At 32.8% G+C, this 8112-nt stretch overlaps 1 non-coding gene across 1 annotated transcript; it reads left to right on the top strand.

Moving 5' to 3' along the window:
- Positions 1-1906: 1906 nt before the first annotated feature.
- LOC112810828 (U1 spliceosomal RNA) lies at positions 1907-2070 on the top strand. The gene has a single exon (XR_003204896.1). It is a non-coding gene; the product is annotated as a U1 spliceosomal RNA (small nuclear RNA).
- The last annotated feature ends 6042 nt before the right edge of the window (positions 2071-8112 follow it).

Raw genomic sequence — 8112 nt, 5'->3', positions numbered from 1 at the left:
CTTCCCTCTCATGCTCTCTGTCTCTCATTCTCTCTCTCTCAAATAAATAAATAAAATCTTTAAAAAAAAATCTGTGTGTTGAAAGACTGGATGCCTGAGTGAATGAATGCATGTTAACTCTGTGGTGTAAAAAATGCAAATCCATCCTGTGATTCGAAATATAAGAGGCAGGAGGGAGGGTCTTATCACACTTTATGTTAGACTCTGTTCTAAAGGTATAATAATTAAAACTGTGGCATTTTCAATGAAAAGTAAAAACAGAAACAAATGGAATAGAATGAAAAGTCAAGTAAGTAAGCATATCACTCAAATATTTAAACAGTTGTTTTTTAAATCAGCAGGGGAAAAAAGAGATTATCTTAAAAATGGGGTGGGACAGCTAACTAGCTAACAACAAAGAGAAAAAGTAAGCTAGAGTCCTACCTCTTTACAAAGAAATAAATTTGAAATGACTAAAAATTTGAATAGAAAATTAAGCCATAATGTTGTAGAATAAAATTTCTGTTAACTACAAAGCAATCTTAGGATAAATAAATCCTAAGTAGGACACAAGGGAAAACACTGATATATTTGACCATGTGAAATGAGCAAATCAAACTTACAAATAATAATTGTGGTAGTGGGACTTCCAGCCATAATGGAGAAAAGAGATCAGCCACCTTTTGCCTCATAAAACAAATATAAAACTGGATAAAGTCATCAAATACAAACATTTAAGGATTCTGGAAGTTGACCAAAGGTAAATGATTAATTGGAAGTGGTTATGCATGAAAAACTGCTAGACATTTGAGTCAGTGGCCTTCTTCCTAGGGCTTCCCCTGTCCACTTCCCCACATTGCTTGGCACCATAATTTTGTCAGGGCAAAGCTAACTGTGAAAAACGTCATCTCTAATGCCAAAGGGAGCTGACCTGTTTTGGAGTGGGAAGCAAACCTGTAATTGGTGATACTGTCAGTAAACGTGCAAACTCAGAAGAAAATTAATGAGGGAAAACCCACAGATTTGTTAATATGAGGTTGCAGCCCCACTTGAGGTGAGTGGTGAAACAGCCAGAAATTTAATGGGGAGATACTGCAAGAACTAAATAAGCTATTCACACATTATGGTTATCCAGAGAACCTCTGGTGGGTAGGTGCAGGTAAGACTCAAGAGAGCACAGAAGAAACTAAAACGAAACCTTAAGGCAAAATTGAAAACTGCCCAAACATGGACTGCTCTCCCCAACCTAAGTACAAATCAATCAGCAGAATGTGGTGCGTGGAAGAGTCCAAGACGTATGAGTACAACATCTTCCCAATCATCATCTGACTATGGATCTACACAGATGCAGTGGCAACTCTTAAGCCAAGCTAAAAAAAAAAAAAGATAAGAATTCAAAAACTAAGCAAATACATCTAGTTACACATGATTAGAAGATGGATTCTACAGATTAAGCTCAGGCAAGTTATTAAAGAAAAAACCTTTCAGGAGAAAAACCCCAATCCAGAGTTGTTACTATATATTTTTTCCATGTCCAGTTTTCAATTAAAAAAAAAAATCACAAGACACATAAATAAATAGGGAAGTATGAGCTATACTCAGGGGTAAAAAGGAATCATTATAAACTAATGCTGAGCTGGCCCAGATGTTGAATTCGGATTTAGCAGACTGAGACTTCAAAGCAGCTATTATAATAAACATGTTCAGAGAATTAAAGAACACTATGTTTAAAGAATTAAAGAAAAACCCGTTTCACACCATATGCAAATATTAATTCAAAATGGACAAGCAACCTAAATAACAGCAAAACCATAAAAATCTTAGAAGAAAACATAAGGGTAAATCATCATGATCTTGGACCTGGCAATGAATTCTTAGATAAGACACCAAAAGCATGAACAACAAAAGAAAAAAAAAATAGATAGATACACTTACCTGGCAGTGGAGATACCATGATCAGGAAGGTGGTTTTCCCAGGGCAAGACTTACCCATTGCACTCCAGATATGCTGACCCCTATGATTTTCCCAAATGTGGGAAACTTGACTGCATAATTTGGGGTAGTGGGGGACTGCATTTGTGCTCTCCCCTGGAAAAAAAAATAGATAAACTGGACTTCATAAAAATTAAACATTTTTGTGTATCAAAGTTTATTAAGAAAGCAAAAAGACAACATACAAAATGGGAAAAAATATTTGCAAATCATATATCTAATAATATTCTAGCATTTAGAATATATAAAGGACTCTTACAACTCAACAACAAAAAGATTAACACCCAATTTAAAAATGGGCAAAGTACTTGAATATGTGTTTTTGTACAGAAAATATACAAATAGGGCACCTGGGTGGCTCAGTTGGTTAAGCAACTGCCTTCAGCTCAGGTCATGATGCTGGAGTCCCGGGATCAAGTCCCACATCGGGCTCCCTGCTCAGCAGGGAGTCTGCTTCTCCCTCTGACCCTCTTCCCTCTCGTGCTCTCTAATCTCTCATTCTCTCTCTCTCAAGTAAATAAATAAAATCTTTTTAAAAAAGAAAGAAAGAAAATATACAAATAGCCCACAAGTATACGAAAAGATGTTCAACAGAGCATTAGTTTTGAGGGAAATGCAAAGCAAAACCACAATGAGGTAACACTTCACATTTCACAGAGAAAGTAACAAGAACTGGCGAGGATATAGAGAAATTGGAATGTTCATACATTGCTGGTGGTAATGTAGTCTGGTACAGCCATTGTGGAAAATAGTTTGGTGATTCTCCAAAAGGCTACACATAGAATTGCCAAATGACCCAGCATTTTCCACTCTTAGGAATATACTCCAAAGAACTGAAAACATGTACACAAACAAAAACTCATGCATGCATGGCTATAGTAACAATATTCATGATAATAAAAAGATGGATACAACCCAAATGTCCATTGGCTAAATAAATTGTGATATATACATGCAATGAAATATCACTCAGCCACAAAGAGAAATGAAATATAATGTGGATGAACCTCAAAAATATTATGCTCAGCAAAAGAAAACAGACACAAAATATTGTATATTTTTACATTTACCTGAAGTTCCCAGAATAGGTAAATTAATAGAAACATAATACAGATTGGGAGTTTCCAGGGACTAGGGGAAGGGGGAATTGGAAGCAACTGTTTAATGGGTACAAAATTTCTTTTTGGAGTGATGAAATGTTTTAGAATAACATTGTGAATGTACTAAATGCCACTGAATTGTATACTTTAAAATAGTTAATTTTATGTATGTGACTATCACCTCAATAAAAAAATTTTTTGATGAATTAAAGGAAAATACAATGACAATGATTCAAGCCAGGAATGAAAATAGAGAATATAGGGGCTCCTGGGTGGCTCAGTTGGTTAAGTGTATGGCTTTGGCTCAGGTCATGAACCCAGAGTCCCAGGATTGAGCCCCACATCAGGCTCCCTGCTTGGCGGTGTGTCCACTTCTCCGTCTGCCCCTCACCCTGTTTGTGCTCTCTCTTTCAAATAAAAAAATAAAATCTTAAAAAAAAAGAAAATAGAGAATATAAAACCTTAAAATAATAGAATAAAAATATAAAAAAATTCGAGTGAAAAATACAATAATCAAAATGAATATTCACTAAATGGCCTAAATATCATATCTGAGATGGCAGAATAAAAAAAAAATCAGTAAACTTGAAAATAGCAAAATAGAACTCATCGAACATGAAGAACAAAGAAAGAAATTAAAAAAAAAAAAACAGATGTAAAGACTTGTAGGACAACACCAAGCATGCCAACACACATATAGTGGGATTTCCAAACTTGAGAAGAGAGAGATACAGAAAAAAGAATACTCAAGGAAATAAGTTTCAAAAGTTCCCAAAAAGCCACAGAGTTCCCAAATTTGGTGAACAAGATCAGTCTACAGGTGAAAAAAGCTTATACCAAATATAGGACAAATAAATTATATTAAACCTGTTGAAAGACAAAAAATCTTGAAAGCATCAGGAATAAAATGACTCAGCATGTACAGAGGAACAACAATATGATTAACAGCGGACTTAGCATCCAAAACAATGGAAGCCAGAGGGCAGTGGAATGACATATTTAAAGTGTTGGGGGGTGGGAATTAAAGCTGTTAATCAAAAATTCTATATCCAGCAAAATAATCCTTCAAAAATGAAAGCAAACTAAATATATTCCTAGATAAATACTAAGAAAATTTGTTTGTAGCTGAACTGCCATTCAAAAATTACTAAAAGAAGTTCTTCAAGATGAAAGGAAATGACACTAGATAGGAACTCAAATCCTCAGGAAGAAATGCAGAGTCCAGAAATACTGAATATGTGGATAAATATAAAAGACTGTTTAAATATGGTTTTGATTTTCTCTTCTCTTAATTTCTTCCAAAAATATAAGATTGCAAGAGTAATTATAAAAATCATGTCATTTGGGCTTATAACACATATAGACATATATGACAATAATGCTACAAAGGAGGGGGGAGGAAATGGGGCAATATTGAAGCAAAGTGGCCATACTGTACTTCAATAAGGTCAATATTAGCCTGAAAGAAATTGTGATACCTCAATATGTATATTTTAAAACCACAGAGCAGTCACTACTGAAAAAAATTCATAGTTTAAAAAACAGAGGAATAAAAGTGATACACTAAAATACTAATTTAAAACAAAAAATGCAATAGAGGAGGGACAAAAATATAAATAAGACATATTGAAAACTAATAGCAAAATGGCAGATGTAAATCCAACTCCATCAATAATCATATTAATATGAAAGGGCTAAATTCTAAAAAAAGGCAGAGATTATCTCATTGGATCTTTTTAAAGCAGGATTCTAGTATATTCTATCTACAAGAGACATACTTTAGACTCAAAAATACAAACATATCAAATTAAAAGGATAGCAAAAGGTAAACATGTAAACATTAATATAGTTAGAGTGGCTATGTTAATTCAGGAAAAATCACTTTAAGACAAGAAATTTTCCTAGAGAAAAAGAGATATTTCATAATGATAAAAAGGTCTAATATGTCAGGAAAGTGTAAAAGTTGTAAATGTGTGTGACTCTAATAATGGAGTCCCAAAACACAAGAAGAAAAACCTGACAGAACTTAAAGAAGAAATAGAGAATTCAATAATTATAGTTAGGGATTTTGATAATCCACTCTAAATAATAGAATAACTAGACAGAAAATCAATAAAGATAATAAACCATTTGAGCAATACTATCAACTATATTGACCTGACATTGATAGAACACTCCAGCAACAGAAGAATACATTCTTTTTGAGTGCATGCAGAACATCCTCCAGGATTGATGATATCTGGCCATAATATAAGTCTCAATGAATTAAAGTGATCTGAATCATTTAAAGGATATTCTCTGGCCACAATGGAATTAAATTTGAAATCAAAAGCAGAAAGAAATTTTGAAAATTTGTAAACTTAACAACACTCTTCTAAATTACTGATGGCTCAAAGAAGAAATCAGAAGGGTTATCAGAATATATTCTGAACAGAATGAGAATGATAACACAACATGTCAAAAAATTAGAAGCAATGAGGAAGAATGGATAGATGGATTATAAAAGACCACTAAATTTTTGAAGGTGATAGAAATGCTTATTATCTTGAATGTGATTCTTGGATTTTTTATGAATGTCAAAATATCAAATTGTATATTTCAAATATGTGCAGTTTATTACAGGTGAGTCATTTTTCAATAAAGCTATGAAAATGTGTGGGATTCAAGTAATGCAGCACTTAGTGGTAAATTTATAGCATTAAAAGTTCATATTAAAGAGAAGAAAGATCTCAAATAAGTACTCAAAGTTTCCACCTTAAGAAACTAGAAAAGAAGAGCAAAATTAAACCCAAAGCAAGCAAAAGAAAGAAAATAATAAATGTCAGAGCAGAAATCAATGAAAAGGAAAACAGAAAAAACAATATAGAAGAATCAATGAAACAAAAAGCTAGTTCTTTGAAAAGATTAACAAATTTGATAAACTTTTATGGAGATGGGCCAATTAAGAGACAATGCACACATTATCAAACAAAAATGAAAGAGGTTTCTTAACTACCAAAACTACAAAAGTTAAAAGGATTACAGACTATCAACAACCTACTGCCAACAAAGTTAAGCAACTTAGATAAGATGAACAAATTCCTAAGACAAACACAAATCACCAAAATTTACTGAAGAAGAAAGAGAAAACCTGAATAGAGCTAACAAGTAAATAAATTTAATTAATTTAAATATCTCACAAAGAAAAAGTTGGACCCAGATGACTGCATTAATAAATTTTATCAATATTAAAGAAATAATTCCAACTAACACAAAGTCTTGCAGAAAACAGGAAAAAGAAACATTTCCAACTCATTCTTTGAAGCCAGTATTACCTTGATATCAAAGTCAGAAAAAAGAATCACAAGAAAAAAAAACTTAAGATCAACATTACTAATGAAAGCAGAAAAAAGTTCTTGGTGAAAATTAATTAATATTAATTAATCCTTATTTAACCTACCTACATTTTTAAAAGGATTATTATACATTTTAAATGGTATTTTTTGTAGGAACACAAGATTGGTTTAATATCTCAAAATCAATTAATGTAATACACAATATTAATAGAATAAAGGACCAAAACCCACAGAATTTCCTCAATTTGATAAAAATCCACATCCATTTATGATAATAACTGCCAACAAATCAGGAATAGAAGGAAATTTTCTCAACCTGATAAAGGGCATCTATGAAAAGCCTATAGCTCATGTCATAATGAAAAACTTCATGATTTCCCCCTAAGAGCTGGAATAAAGCAAAGATATCTGCTGTTACTTCTATTCACCATTGCAGCAGACTAGCCAATGCAATAAAGCAAGAAAAGAAAATTAAATGCATATGGATTGGAAAGGAAGAAGTAAATCTTTCTAGGAAAGTCACAGGATACAAGATCAACATACAAAATCAACTGTATTTCTATTTGCTAGCAATAAACAATCCAAAAATAAAATTAAAAAAACACTTTCATTCATAAGAGTTTCAGAACAAATACTCAGTAATAAACAAAGAAGGGCAAGATTTGCATACAAGAACTATAAAACTATTACTACCAAACTTGTACACTGAAAACTACAAATCACTGCATGGAACAACATGAATGAAGCTCAACATCATTATGATCAGATGAAAAACACCAGACACAAAAGACTACATATGGTATGATTCCATTTAAATGGACCTTGTAGAGGAGCACCTGGGTGGCTCAGTCGGTTGAGCATCTGACTCCTGATCTCAGCTCAGGTCTTGATCTCAGGGTCATGAGTTCAAGCCCCACAATGGGCTCCATTCTGGGCATGGAGCCTACTTAAAAAAATTTTTTTAAATAAATGGACCTTGCAGAAAATACAAATCTACGTGATAGTGTGTCAGTGATCATCTGGGACCAAAAGCTGGGAATGAGGATTGATTGTAAATAGTCATGGATCATGGAAATGTTCTAAAACTGGATTGCGATGATTTGTGCACAACTCTGCACATTTACTAAAACTCATTGAATTGGACACTTATAATCTCCAGATACTACAGTATATAAATCATACCTCAATAAGGTGTTAAACATTTTTTAAATTACTGTGACACTTCTACTTCTGATAATGGTGGAATAGATTATTGGATCTACTATCTCCCTGGCAACTAGAAAAGTAGAAGGCATGCTAAAAATTAAAAACTAACTAAGGAAACACAAAGCTAACAAAATAATGAAGAATTACTAAGCTATGACCAATGGGAAATGGAGGCCCAGAGAGTAATCAAGGATTGCTGCCCGGGACTCAGCAAGTTGGGGTGGAAGAATCAGCTTTCAAAGACAGAACACTGAAAAGTTTGCTTTTGAAACTGACAATGAGTCAAGAAAGAGAAATAAAAATACATGAGTTGGAAAGAAAGTAAAAAGTTGTGGATATAGAAAATCCAAGAGAATCTACAAATAGGTAAAAATCAATACATGAGTTTAGCAACATTGCTACATTCAAGATAAAAAAATGTTTTATTTATAAGTCACAAAGGTAAAACAAAATTAATAAACATCCTTTACAACAAACCTCAATAAAAGTATATATCAAAT

Source organism: Callorhinus ursinus, unplaced genomic scaffold (genome assembly GCF_003265705.2).
Source record: "Callorhinus ursinus isolate GAN/ISIS: 27379988/994484 unplaced genomic scaffold, GSC_fseal_2.0 scaffold61, whole genome shotgun sequence".
Taxonomy (NCBI): Eukaryota; Metazoa; Chordata; class Mammalia; order Carnivora; family Otariidae; genus Callorhinus; species Callorhinus ursinus.
Note: the sequence above shows the minus strand (reverse complement) of the source record. Positions and strands in the feature narration are given on the sequence as shown.